The sequence below is a fragment of the Sciurus vulgaris genome, assembly GCF_902686455.1.
Source record: "Sciurus vulgaris genome assembly, chromosome: 2".
Lineage (NCBI taxonomy): Eukaryota > Metazoa > Chordata > Mammalia > Rodentia > Sciuridae > Sciurus > Sciurus vulgaris.
Genome location: NC_136462.1, coordinates 131151037 through 131165198, shown reverse-complemented (window position 1 = coordinate 131165198; position 14162 = coordinate 131151037). Strand labels below are relative to the sequence as shown.

General features: G+C 36.8%; 1 long non-coding RNA gene across 1 annotated transcript in view; it reads left to right on the top strand.

Annotated features, from left to right (window-relative positions):
* LOC306650462 overlaps positions 1-14162 on the top strand; it is a 196169-nt gene that overhangs the window by 4364 nt on the left and 177643 nt on the right. The gene's annotated exons all lie outside the window — the stretch shown is intronic.

The following is a 14162-nucleotide window of genomic DNA, read 5'->3' as shown; positions in this document are numbered from 1 at the left end:
CAAATGGTAAATAAATTTGTAATTAAGGCTGTTCTTATAGCTCAGTATAGAGGCATTTGCATAGTATGTACAACATCCTCAGTTCCATTCTTAGCACTGCAAAAAGGAATTTTTAGATAATTGAGAATGAAAACACACCATACAAAAACTTATGGGATGAAACAAATGAAATTACTAGAGTAAAATTTAAATTGATAAATGTGAAAATTAGTGACAATTATTTTAAATAACCTATCTTTACATGTTAATAGAAAAAAAGGCAAAACCACTAATCCCAAGGTAAACTGAACAATGACAATAACAAAGATTAGAAAAGAAATAAATGAAATAGAGATGAATAGAAATAGTAAAGATCAATAAAACTGAGTTGACTTTTTTAAAAGATACAATTGGCTAACCTAAGCTAATAAAAATTAGAGAAGACTCAAATAAATAAAATCAGAATTGATAAAGAAAAGACTACAACTGATATCCCCGAAATATGAAGGATCTTGATAGATTAAAAAGTTTATAATCCACAAAAATAAACTAATTCCTAGAAATATACAATTTACCAAACTGAATCATGAAGAGTGACAAAATACAAAAAAGTGCAAGCAGAATCCCATGTGGCAGCTCATTAAGGAATGTCTAATATCTGAGAAAGGCAAAATACAATTTTAGTAGAAGAAGGAAATATGTGTCTGGAAGAGATAAAGGAACAACTAAGTTTAACTTCTCAAAAAGAGGAAGAAAAGGAAGAGGGGCTTACTGGGAGGAATTAGAAAGAGCATCAGGGACACAGTTGCCCCCACCAGTTATGTCAGGAAGGAACACCAATCCCTTCCTGGAGGCAGCAGCCTTCCCCCTACATCCCCCAAGGTACCCTTGGGAGGAGTTAGCTCATGCTATAAATCAGATGGGTTTTTCACTGCAGGGAGAAGAAACCCCCATTAAAGAAACCTTAGCAGTCCCACAATTCTTCCCTGTGCTAGAGAACCAAAATAGACAAAGATTCCAACAAGCTGTGGATTTCAAAACAGTAAAAAATTTTAAGGAAGCAGTAGCTATGTACAGTCCTCAGGCCCCATTTACAATTAGTATGTTGGAATCAGTATTGGGACTAAATCTAGTGCTGGAAGATTGAAAAAGACTATGTAAAGCTGTGCTATCCGGGGGGGCAATACCAAGTGTGGAAAACTGCATGGCAGAAAGCCTCATTAGAAACGGCACACTATAATGCTGCCACAGGCTTTCCCCAAAGAAATGTAGAAATGCTAACAGGAGAAGGAAACTATGAAGGTATTCAGCAGCAGATTATTTATGATCCTGGGGTGTATGCACAAATTGCTGCTGCTGTGACTAAAGCCTGGAAATTAATTCAAGGGACAGGAGGCTTGCAGGGACAGTTGTCCAAGGTGATTCAGGGAAGTAACAAACCATTTGCAGATTTTGTTGATAGATCAATCCAAACTGCTGCTAGAGTATTTGGGGATTCAGAACAAGCAATGCCCTTAATAAAACAATTAGCTTATGAACAAGCAAATAAATGGTGTAAATAAGCTATAAGACCATGGAAAAATAAAGATTTAAGCACCTATATAAAGGTCTGCAGGGATATCAATGATGCAGTCATAACAGGACAAGTAATAGCTGCTGCTCTTCATGAGCCAAATCAGGGGCCATTAGGAGCTAAAGGAAGAACATGCTTTAAGTGTGGGCAAGAAGGGCACTTCAGAAAAGACTGCCCTGAAGGACCCACAGGACTAAAGCCCAGGGGAACACCTAAGACTGGAGAACAACAAGGGGCAAATCAACCTGCCCCATTCAAGCCAAAGGACAAATAGGGACGAAGGGGCTGGGTTTTCCAGAGGGGCCACTGAACCATTAAAGATAATATGAAAATCCAATAATCCTATCTGGATTCCCCAGTGGCCCCTTTCTAAAGAAAAAATAGAGGTGGCCCAGGAAATAGTTAGTCAACAATTAAAGGAAAACCATATCATTCCTTCCACTTACTCTTGGAATACACCCATTTTTGTCATAAAAAAAAAAAAAGTCTGTGAAATGGCAACTCTTACAAGATCTGAGAACCATAAATTCCAGTATGCAGATTATGGGCCCGGGGCAACCGGGTCTCCCCTCATTAGCTGCTATTTCAAAACATTATCATATCATCTCTATAGACATAAAAGATTGTTTCTTTTCCATTCCTGTTCATCCCAAGGATAGCCCTTGATTTGCCTTTTCCATTTCTTCTTTAAATAATGAAGGGCCTAATACTAGATACCAATGGGTGGTCCTTCCCCAGGGAATAGCAAATAGTCCCACTATGTGTCAAATATATGTTGGCCAGGCTATATCACAGATTAGACAGAATTGTAAAGAACTTTATTGTCTCCATTATATGGATGATATTCTTTTGGCTCATAGGGAAGAGGAGACTTTATTAAGGGTATTTGACAATATTGTTGTAACCCTAAAAAAATGGGGATTACATGTGGCCCCAGAAAAGGTGCAAACCCGAAGCCCTATTACTTTTCTAGGACATCAAATATTAAATACCTGTGTTAGGCCACAAAAAATTCAATTAGCAATGGAAAAGCTTAAGACTCCAAATGATTTCCAGAAATTATTAGGTGATATAAATTGGATAAGGCCAAATTTGGGAGTCACCTCTAGTCAACTTAAGCCTTTGTTTGATATTCTCCAAGGAGATTCAGACCTCACATCCCCTAGAAATTTAACTCCTGAAGGTAAAAAAGCCTTAAAGTTAGTAGAACAAGCTTTAGAAAATGCTCATAGTGATAGAGTTGATCTATCCTTGTCTTTTAATCTCATAGTATTAGATTCTGAATATACTCCTACAGGTCTATTGTGGCAAACTGGACCCCTGATATGGATCCATTTGCCAGAGTCCCCCAAAAATGTTGTTTCCCCATATCTTGTGATGGTGGCAAATCTAGTTGCAGTAGGACTTAAGACGGCCCTTCAAGTTTTTGGAGTTCATCCTCACACAGTTATTGTCCCATATACGACAAAACAAATTGAAATGCTAGTTAACAATAATGAAAATTGGGCAATTGTCTATTGTTCCACCATGGACACATTTGATAATCACTTGCCAAGTTCACCTATTGTCAGCTTCTTCAAAAGACATCCTATTATTTTCCCTCAGGTTGTTAAGGCTCGACCTATCCAAGCAGCAAAAACAATCTTTACAGATGGCTCCTCCTCCAGTACAGCTACAGTAGTTTCTGATAAAGTACGACTATTATTACTTCTCAGAAGTCTGCTCAAAAAACTGAACTAAAAGCAATAATAACTGCCTTACAAACATTTCCTGAGGAACCTTTAAATATTTATACTGACAGTCTCTATATTGCCCAGCTTGTGCCACAGCTTGAGACAGCTGGACCTATTAGTCCTCAATCTACCTTACAACAATGCTTTTATCAGGTACAAACTTTTCTGTGGACTCACAAAGAACATTTATATATAGGCCATATCAGAGCACATTCAGGCTTACCTGGGCCTTTAGCTCAAAGAAATTCCACTGCAGACTCAGCTACTCGAGATCCTCATGTATTTAATATTTTAGGAGAAGCAATTAATTTCCATAAAGATTTTCATGTCAATGCTACTACTCTCAAGATAAAATATAACATTACAAAAGAACAAGCCAGAAATATAGTAAAACAGTGTCCTGCCTGTGTGCCTCATTTATCTGTTCCTCATTTTGGAGTCAAGGCTAGAGGACTCCTTCCAAATCATCTATGGCAGATGGATGTCACCCATATCCCTAAATTTGGTACTTTAAGATTTGTACATGTAACTATAGATACCTACTCAGGATATATATTTGCTACCGCCCATACAGGGGAAAAAACAAAAGATGTAATCAGTCATTGCCTTCAAGCCTTTGCTACTATGGGAAGGCCAAAATAATTTAAAACAGATAATAGGCCTGCATATACTTTTTCTTCATTTCAACAGTTTTGCTCAAATTTTAATATTTATCATTCTACAGGATTGCCCTACAATCCACAAGGACAAGCTATTGTGGAAAGGGCTAATCAAACACTAAAAGTCTGCTTAACTAAACTAAAAGGGCGAATAGGTGCATTAGCTCCTCCCAAGAACAGACTTAACCTTGCTTTATTCACCCTCAAGTTTTTAAATTTGGATGCTATGGGCTGTACTGCGGCTGATAGACATTTTAGTGGAAAGTCTGGTGGCCATCCACAAGCAATGTGGAAAGATCTTGACTGGGTTCTGGAAAGGACCTGACCCCGTATAAATTGGGGGCGAGGATCTGTTTGTGTTTTTCCTCAGGACCAACAACCACCTATCTGGGTCCCAGAGCACTAGATAAGAACTATCCATAAGAAAGAAAATGGCACCGAAACACAAAATGATAGTGATGGTGGTAAGCCTGCTGTTGTTAGCTCTTCCTAAAACTTTTGAGAAGGGATAGTCTTTGCTTCCTCTGGTTAGCCACCTCAGAAACCACTGATGGTTACTTACCCTGATTGGAATCTTCCTTATGGGTATCAGCATGGAAAGGACTTTTAGGCCTTTGCTTTAAATATATCCAAGGCCGTTGGTAGTGTAAATTATACACAACAGCCTAGAAAGGGTCCCACTTGTACACCAACTTCTTATGGCAATGTTGGACATATTGAATGGGATAGGTGTCAAGGGGATGTTATGGCTTATAAGGTGACTCCTTACTTTTCCTTTGGGCCATTTGTCATAGATTGGAGAACTGTTAAAGAAATATTGAGAAAGAAAATGCATCATATATGTATGCCGCTATAGATACTGACTTTTTTTTAACCAATGACTATTCTCTTTCCATGTGGTCTCTTTGTGGTGCGTCTGCTTGTATCGACAGTAGTCCACTTAGTATGATACAGGGAGGCAGTCTCTCTCTCATTCAACAAAGGTGCAGTCAAAAGCAAGCCTATATAGAGGGAAGTAATATACCTGTTTATAGTTATACAGGGTGCGTGGCCAATTTCACTTCCTTTAATCAATCTTTCCCCCCTACTCCTGTATGCATCATGTCTCCATTAGTGTTCATTCTACCAGTTCTAAGTTTAATATTAACATTACTAATAACAATGATAATGATACTGAGGTCCTTAACTGCACTAACCAAGAGTGTTATGTATCTAGTTGTTGGAATGCTTCATTATTTCCTCTGGCTGTGATTGCAGGATTCCTAAATGTATTCCAGTCCCAGTGACCTTAAATCATAGTGAGTAGAATTTCCTACCCGTGAGAGCCAAAAGAGATTTTGGTATCTCAGCAATTATAGCCATCATTGTTGCTGTGGCTCCTGCTGCAGCTGAGGCCACTGCTGCTGTACTTGCCCTAGGAACTGCTATTCCTACTGCTCATGTGCTCAACAACCTGTAATGAGCTACTGCCGAAGCATTGACAGCCCAGGAAAACATCAATGCACATCTTGCCATGGGAATCCTGATTCTAAACTGAAGAGTGGACTTACTACAAGAACAAGTGGACATGTTGACTGTTACCACACAGATGGGCTGTCTAGTACATACCCAAGCATTATGTGCTACCCCTATACCCTATTCTAATATTACTACTGCTGCAAATCTGTCCAAACAGCTTGGAAGCATGCTTAATGGGACATGGACTAAAGAGCTTACTAATTCTACTACCCTATTAAGAAATTCTATATTTGTGATAAATTGTACTCAGGTCAAGGTCCCGGGTATGCCAGAAGCCATTAGTTTCTTACAGTCAGCATTACAATTTGGAAAACAATGAATGGGAAGTTTTGCTATGATGGGATTGTTGTTCTTGCTTTTATTATTGCTACTCAGATATCTGTTGTCTCTAAGGAGTCATCAAAAACAGCAAGCCTTAGTGGTACGGGAAGCCCTTATGGCCATGGACCAAGGCTCTGATCCAGGTTTGGCTCTCCCAATTACAGGGCTGGTAGTCAAAGGTGGGTAAGCACAGGGTGGACTTTATACCAACCTAAGACAGGGATCAAAGCATGCCAACAGCTCTTTGACTCCCAATGACGGGTAAGGATAAAGTCTGACTCTGGCACCTAAGACAGGCACAGTTGCTGTTCTTTTCTTATAAAAAAAAAAAAAGGGGGAGCTGTTGAGGGTCATCTTGGACAAGATGGTGCTTGGCAGTGAGCCAAAGGACACTGGCTGCCAAAATGAGGATGTTCCTAAAGCTGTTTGCAGTTACTAGTTCCTTGGAGACTTATGATGTGTTAACGCCAGGGTCAAGGATTCGCTATCTAAAATTATGCCACGTGTGGACAGCTCGTGATTTATATAGTGTTATGCTGGCATTCCCCTACATGCTCTCCTGTGTGAGAAAAAGCTTTGCTATAATTTGCTGATAAGTGAGGAGCTTGGGGGGGGGGAGGGAGGAGAAGAGGAAGGGAGAAGAAGAAAGAAGCAGGAGAAAAAGAAACAGGGAGGGCATAATAAATCTTGTCAAACTAAAGATTAGTGGTGTCTCCTTTCTCCACGCTGGTTCAGCTGGACGGAACAGAACCCAGGGGAGATCCCTAGGGCGCAGTCTTCCAGTGGGGACCAGCAATTGCTGGGCCCTGGATGTGCACTAATTTAAAATCTTCAGAATAGTTGGCATCAAGCAAAGAATCTAGAGCCTATCTAAGCTTAAACCCTCCCTCCTGGAGTTCTGCCTATGGGATTACCCCTCTCATCCTAGCAAACTGACACATAGGGGGAGCAGACATCATACTGCAGAAAACCCCAACTAACTGCTGAGAAGGGAAGCTGAGAAGTTTTTGAACTTCAATGGAAACACTTATTAACTTTTAACTGAGAATTTTAGTTCACTTTTTTTTTCTTTTCTATGTTTAATTGTGACCTTAATGATTCAGGGACATTTATATATATTCATCTTTGTTTTTGCTTTTATCATTTATAACATTTTTGAAATGAATTATTTCTCACGTATCAGTTTTGTGATGTTAGGAAGTTTGATTAGTATTTTCAATTTTCTTTGTATTCTACTAATTTTATTTTTAAATTTTAAAAGGTTTACTTTATATGTTTTTCTCTCACTTAAATATTTCCCTTGATTTTTATATTTTCTCCTGCCAATCTCTATTCCCTTTCACTATTTTAATAATTGTTTTTATTTTTATGACTTTTTATTTGTTCTATTTAGTTATACATGACAATAGAATAATTTTTGACACACAATACATGAGTATGACTTCTTGTTCTTCTGGTTGTAAATATAATAGGAGCACATGGGTCATGTAATCTTATATGTACATAGGGTAATAATGTCAAATTCATTCTACTGTATTTCACCTGTATTCCCTCCCCTCACTTCACTCCCCTCTGCCTGAAAAGTAACTCTATTTCTCACTAGCCCCTCTTATGGGGAATTAGTATCTGAAGATCAGAAAAAAAATTAGCCTTTAGTTTGTAAGGATTTTATTATTTTGCTTAGCATGATATTCTCCAGGTCTATTCAATTTTCTGAAAATGTCATGATGTCATTCTTCTTTAAGACTAAGTAATATTCCATTATGTATATATACCACATCTTTTTAGAGTTTATTTTATAATTTATTATCATTGGTAATATTAATGATCTTAAAATATTAGTGAGTATTATCACTATCCACTAACCTATTTTCTCAAAAGAAGAGAACTCTAAAAACATAAATATGCATTTCAGAGTTAATCATGAGAGGTATATTTCTTGCTCAAATTAAGTTTTTATGGGTGTTTCATAAATGGGATGATGGGACATAACAGGTTAAACCAAGAACCTCATGAGGCGGTGAGTTTCTCATGCATGGAAGTAATCAAGTGTAGTCTAAATCTGTCAAAAATTCTGTGGAAGGTAAGAAGACGGTATGATCCCACCACTCTGGCTACTTCTTTTTTTTAATAATTTATTTATTTTGGTTCATTGTAAGCAAGTGGGATACATCTTGTTTCTCTGGTTGTACATGAAGTAGATGCATACCATTTGTGTAATCATACATGTACATAGGGTAATGATGTTTGTCTCAATATGTTATTTTCCCTTCCCCCACTCCTCCCACCCCTTTTTTTCCTCTATACAACTCATTCTTCCTCCATTATTGCCCCCTCCCACCTATCATGTATCATCATCCACTTATCAGAGAGATCATATGGCCTTTGGTTTTTTGGCATTGGCTTATATCACTTAGCATAATATTTTCCAATTTCATCCATTTGCCTGCAACTTCCACAATTTTATTCTTCTTTATGGATGAGTAATATTCCATTGTGCATATATGACACAGTTTCTTTCTCCATTCATCAATTGAAGGACATCTAGGTTGGTTCGACAATCTAGCTACTGGGAATTGAGCAGTTATGAACATTGATGTGGCTGTATTACTGTAGTACGCTGATTTTAAGTCCTTTGGGTATAGACCAAGGAGTGGGATAGCTGGGTCAAATGGTGGCTCCATTCAAACTGTTCTAAAGAATCTCCACACTGCTTTCCAGAGTGGCTGCACTAATTTCCATTCCCACCAGCATTGTATGAGTGTATCCTTTTCCCCCACAACCTCGCCTACACTTATTGTTGCTTGTATTCTTGATAATCACCATTCTAATTGGGGTGAGATGGATTCTTAGGGTAGTTTTGATTTGTATTTCTCTTATTACTAGAGATGTTGAACATTTTTTCATATATCTGTTGATTGCTTGTAGATCTTCTGTGAAGTGTCTGCTCATTTCCTTAGCCCATTTGTTGATTGGGTTATTTGTATTCTTGGTGTAGAGTTTTTTTAATTCTTCATATATTTTGGAAATTAGTGCTGTATCTGAAGTATGAGTGGCAAAAATTTTCTCCCACTCTTCAGGCTCTCTCTTCACATTGCTGATAGTTTCCTTTGCTGAGAGAAAGCTATTTAGTTTGAATCTATCCCAGTTATTGATTCTTGCTTTTATTTGTTGTGCTTTGGGAATCCTGTTAAGGAAATTTGATCCTAAGCTGACATGTTGAAGATTTGGACCTACTTTTTCTTCTATAAGATGCAGGGTCTCTGGTCTGATTCCAAGGTCCTTGGTCCATTTTCAGTTGAGTTTGTGCAGGGTGAGAGATAGGGGTTTAATTCTATTCTGCTGCATATGGATCTCCAGTTTTCCCAGCATCATTTGTTGAAGAGTCTATCTTTTCTCCATTGCATATTTTTGGCACCTTTGTCTAGTATGAGAAAATTGTATTTATTTGGGTTTGTGTCGATGTCCTCTATTATGTACCATTGATCTACCTGTTTATTTTGGTGCCAATACCATGCCATTTTTGTTACTATTGCTTTGTGTATAGTCAAAGTTCTGGTATTGTGATATGTCCTGCTTCACTCTTCCTGCTAAGGATTGCTTTAGCTATTCTGGGTTCCTTAATCTTCCAGATGTATTTCATGATTGCTTGCTCTATTTCTGTGAGGTACGCCATCAGAATTTTAACTGGAATTGCATGGAATCTGTATAGCCCTTTTGGTAGTATGGCCATTTTGACAATATTACTTCTGCCTATCCAAGAACATGGGAGATCTTTCCATCTTCTAAGGTTTTCTTTAATTTCTTTCTTCAGTGTTCTGTAGTTCTCATTGTAGAGGTCTTTAACCTCTTTTGTTAGATTGATTCCCAAGAATTTTATTTTATTTTCTTGAGGCTATTGTAAATGGAGTAGTTTTCCTAAATTCTCTTTCAGAGGATTCATCACTTATGAATAAAAATGCATTAGATTTATGAGTATTGATTTTATATCCTGAGTATTGATTTTATATCTTGGTGCTTTACTGAATTTATTTATGAGTTCTAGAAGTTATCTGGTGGAATTTTTCAGCTCCTCTAAATATATAATCATATCAGCAAATAGGGGTAGTTTGAGTTCTTCTTTTCCTATTCCTATCCTTTAATTTTTTTTTTTTTTTTTTTTTTTTGGTGTGTCAAATTGCTCTGGTTAGAGTTTCAAGGACAATGTTGAATAGAAGTGGTGAAAGAGGTCATCCCTGCCTTGTTACAGTTTTTAGGGGGAATGTTTTCAGTTTTTCTCTATTTAGAATGATGTTGGCCATGGGCTTAGCATAGATAACCTTTACAATGTTGAGGGATGTTCCTACTATCCATATTTTTTCTAGTGTTTTGAGCATGAAGTAGTGCTGTATTTTATCAAATGCCTTTACTGCATCTACTGAAATAATCATGTGATTATTAACTTTAAGTCTGTTGATACGGTGAATATTATTTATTGATCTAGATGTTGAATCAACCTTGCATCCCTGGGATAATACCCATTTGATCATGGTGAACTCTCATCATTTTTTTAATGCAATTTGCTGAAATTTTGTTGAGAATTTTTGCATTGAGGTTCATTAACTATATTGGTTCGAAATGTTCTTTCCTATATGTGTCTCTGTCTGGTTTTGGTATCAGGGTGATATTGGCTTCATAGAATGAGTTCAGAAGGGTTCCCTCCTTTTCTATTTCATGTAATACTTTGAGGAGATTTGGAATGAGCTGTTCTTTGAAGGTCTTGAAGAATTTGACTAAGAATAAATTTAGTCCTGGACATTTCTTTGTTGGTAGGCTTTTGATGACTTCTATTTCATTGCTTGAAACTGATCTATTTAAATTATGTAAGTACTCCTGATTCAGTTTGGGTGGATCACATGTCTTTAGAAAACTGTTAATGTTCAAGATTTTCTATTTTTTGGAGTATAGATTTTCAAAATAGCTTCTAATATGTTTTGCATTTCAATAATGTCTGTTGTATTATTTCATTCTTCATCCTGAATTTTAGTAATTTGAGATTTCTCTCTCCTTCTCTTTCTTAGTGTGGCTGTTTACCAATTTTCTTTATTTTTTTAAAGAATCAACTTGTTTTTATTGTCACGTTTTTCAACTGTTTCATTTGTTTCAATTTCATTGCTTTCACCTCTGATTTTAACTATTTCTTGTTTTCTACTACTTTTTGTGTTGATCTGTTCTTGTTTTTCTAGTGCTTTGAGCTAACGTGTTAGGTCATTTACTTGTTGACTTTTTCTTCTTTTATTGAATGTGCCCATGAAATGAATTTTCCTGTCAGTACTGCTTTCATAGTGTTCTAGAGATTTTGATATGTTTTATCTTTCTTCTCATTTACCTCCAAGAATTTTTTTTATTTCTTTCCTGCTATCTTATGTTATCCTTGTGTCGTTCAAGAGCATATTATTTAATCTCCAGATGTTGAAGCAGCTTCTGTTTTTTATTTTGTCATTGATTTCTAATTTCATTCCATTATTGTTTGATAGAATACAAGGTAGTATCTCTACCTTTTTTATTTGCTAAGAGTAGCTTTGTGGCATAACATATGGTCTATTTTAGAGAAGGATCCATGTTCTGCTGACACGAAAGTGTAGTTGCTCATTGATGGATAGAATATTCTATATATATCTGTGCAGTCTAAATTATCAATTGTGTTATTGAGATCTATATTTTCTTTGTTCAGCTTTTGTTTGGAAGATCTGTCCAGTGACGAGAGAGGTGTGTTAAAATCACCTAGTATTATTTTGTTGTGGTCTATATGGTTCCTGGAATTGAGAAGGATTTCTTTGATGTCCATGGATGGCCATGGTTTGGGGCATAAATATTTATGATTGTTCTGTCTTTCTGATTTATGGTTCCCTTAAGCAGTATGAAATGTCCTTCTTCATTCCTTCTGGCTATCTTTGGCTTGAAGTCTGCTTTATCTGATACAAGTATGGATACCCCTGCTTTTTTGCTGAGTCCATGTGCATGACATATTTTCCCATCCTTTTACCTTCAGTCTATGGGTAACTATTTCTATGAGATGAGTCTCTTGAAGGCAGTGTATTGTTGGGTCTTTATTTTTAATCCAATCTGGCAGTCTATGTCTTTTGATTGATGAGTTCAGGCCATTAATATTCAGGGTTATTATTGAGATATGATTTTTATTGCTGGTCATGTTGGCTTTTGTTTCTGGTTTTTAACTTAATTTGGTTTCTCCTTCATTTGGCTATTCCTTTAGGGTAGTTTCTCCCTTTGCTGACTTACATCGTTGATTTTCATTTTTTCCTCATGAAATATTTTGCTGAGAATGTTCTGTAGTTCTGACTTTCTATTTGTACATTCTTTTAACTTTGGTTTATCATGAAAGATTTTATTTTGTCATTAAATCTGAATGTAAAATTTTTATTTTTTTATCCTTAAAGTTTTTTTATTTGTTCTTTTTAGTTATACATGACAGTAGAATGTATTTTTTTTATAGAGCTTTAACTATTTTTTTATTGTAAACAAATGGGATACATGTTTTTTCTCTGTTTGTACATGGAGTAAAGGCGTACCATTTGTGTAATCATAAAATTACATAGGGTAATGTTGTTTGATTCATTCTGTTATTTTTCCCTTCCCCCACCTCTCCCACCCCTCTTTTCCCTCTATACAGTCCTTCTTCCATTCTTGCCCCCTCCCTAACCCTAACTCTAACGCTAACACTAACCCCTCCCACCCCCATTATGTGTCATCATCCACTTATCAGCGAGATCATTCGACCTTTGGTTTTTTGAGATTGGCTTATCTCACTTAGCATGATATTCTCCAATTTCATCCATTTGCCTGCAAACACCATAATTTTATCATTCTTTATGGCTGAGTAATTTTCCATTGTATATATATATATACCACAGTTTCTTTATCCATTCATCAACTGAAGGGCATCTAGGTTGGTTCCACAATCTGGCTATTGTGAATTGAGCAGCTATGAACATTGATGTGGCTGTATCTCTTTAGTATGCTGATTTTAAGTCTTTTGGGTATAGGCCAAGGAGTGGGATAGCTGGGTCAAATGGTGGATCCATTCCAAGTTTTCTAAGGAATCTCCACACTGCTTTCCAGAGTGGCTGCACTAATTTGCAACCCCTCCAGCAGCGTATGAGCGTACCTTTCTCCTTCCTCTCCAATACCTCCTGTTGCTTGTATTCTTGATAATCACCATTCTAATTGGAGTGAGATGGAATCTTAGGGAGGTTTTGATTTGCATTTCTTTTATTACTAGAGATGTGGAACATTTGTTTATTGCTTGTACATCTTCCTCTGTGAAGTCTCTGTTCATTTCCTTAGCCCATTTGTCAGTTGGGTTATTTGCATTCTTGGTGTACAATTTTTTGAGTTTTTAATAGATTCTGGAGTTAGCGCTTTATCTGAAGTATAATTGGCAAAGATTTTCTCCAACTCCGTAGGCTCTTTCTTTGCATTGCTGATAGTTTCCTTTGCTGACAGAAAGCTTTTAAGTTTGAATATATCCCAGTTATTGATTCTTGCTTTTATTTCTTGTGCTATGGGAGTCCTGTTAAGGAAGTCTGGTCCTAAGCCGACATGTTGAAGATCTGGACCTACTTTTTCTTCTATAATCTGCAGGATCTCTGGTCTGATTCTGAGGTCCTTAATCCATTTTGAGTATAGTTTCATGCACGGTGAGAGATGGGGTTTAGTTTCATTCTGTTGCATATGGATTTCCAGTTTTCTCAGCACCATTTGTTGAAGAGGCTATCTTTTCTCCATTGCATATTTTTGGCACCTTTGTCTAGTATGAGAAAATTGTATTCATTTGGGTTTGTGTCCGTGTCCTCTATTCTGTACCATTGATCTACCTGTCTATTTTGGTGCCGATACCATGCCATTTTTGTTACTATTGCTTTGTAGTAGAGTTGAAGATCTGGTATTGCAATATCCCCTGCTTCACTCTTAATGTTAAGGATTGCTTTAGCTATTCTGGGTTTCTTATTCTTCCAGATGAATTTTATGATTGCTTCCTCTATTTCTGTAAGGCACGTCATTGGGATTTTAATTGGAATTGCATTGAATCTCTATAGCACTTGGTAGTATGGCCATTTTGACAATATTACTTCTGCCTATCCAAGAACATGGGAGATCTTTCCATCTTCTAAGGTTTTCTTTAATTTCTTTTTCTAGTTTTCTGTAGTTCTCATTGTACAGGTCTTTCACCTCCGTTGTGACATTGATTCCCAAGTAGTTTATTTTTTTTGAAGCTATTGTGAATGGGGTAGTTTTCCTTACTTCTCTTTCTGAAGATTCATCACTTATGTACAATAATGCATTTGATTTATGAGCATTGATCTTGTAACCTGCTACCTT